This window comes from Mustela nigripes, chromosome X, assembly GCF_022355385.1.
Source record: "Mustela nigripes isolate SB6536 chromosome X, MUSNIG.SB6536, whole genome shotgun sequence".
Lineage (NCBI taxonomy): Eukaryota > Metazoa > Chordata > Mammalia > Carnivora > Mustelidae > Mustela > Mustela nigripes.
Window position 1 is genome coordinate 15,926,355 of NC_081575.1, and position 892 is coordinate 15,927,246.

The following is an 892-nucleotide window of genomic DNA, read 5'->3' on the forward strand; positions in this document are numbered from 1 at the left end:
GATTTTGACCATTTGATTACTTTTGAATATGTCAATCTTCACAAGCTAGGACAGAATCAAACCACAGCAATCTAGTCTTCTTGGGGTCCAGGCCCCATCTTTCCCTCTTTAGTGGAGTGACAGGCTAAAACAAGGTGCTAAGAACAGAATTTTAATCTCTAAATAATACCTACTTATCTACATTTTCCCTCAGGAAACACCCCCGGCAAGGTCCAGTCATTAAAGGCAGGATACACAGAACATCTTGATCTACGAAGGACAGAATGACCCCAATTATACACTTGCCAATGGACCGGTGAACTAAATTAGAGGTGGGCAAGGACTGGCGAACAGAGAAAGTGTTTACATTTTGAAAACTGGCTCTGAAGTTTTAAAAATTGCCTGTTACCAGGGCATCTATGTGTCTATGTGGATACTTGACTTTGCCAAAGTCTACCACTAGAACGCAAAGTTAGAGATGAGTGTCAGGGATCAGATGCTTAGATAGTTTCAAAATACACGCTTTGAGCAGTGGCAGTATCATAGCCAATGGGGTTTATCCAAGGCGTGGTTATTGCTAATTGAAAACTTTTTCCAAAATACAATCCTTAGTAATAAGAATTTGACCTACTGCATCCCTCCATCTGCCACCCGAACACATAATGACAGACCATAAGGACTATTTAAAAGAAATGCTCAAGTCTACAAAGGGTGGTGGAAGCCATACGTCCCACTACAAAATAACCTCCAACTTTCCTGTCAGAGTAACAGGGCTACTCTTCCGGAATGGACATTCCAAGTGGCCAAACTTGTCGGCTGCGTTCGCCAGGGCCGGGAGGTGAAAAATAGAGCTAAAAAGTGTCATCCGCTCAATGTAAAATCAGGGTCAGCTAACACCCTCAGAACAAGTTCA

General features: G+C 42.5%; 1 pseudogene; it reads left to right on the plus strand.

The window, feature by feature from the left end:
- Window positions 1–499: 499 nt before the first annotated feature.
- Window positions 500–657, plus strand: LOC132007999 (U4 spliceosomal RNA; annotated as a pseudogene).
- The last annotated feature ends 235 nt before the right edge of the window (window positions 658–892 follow it).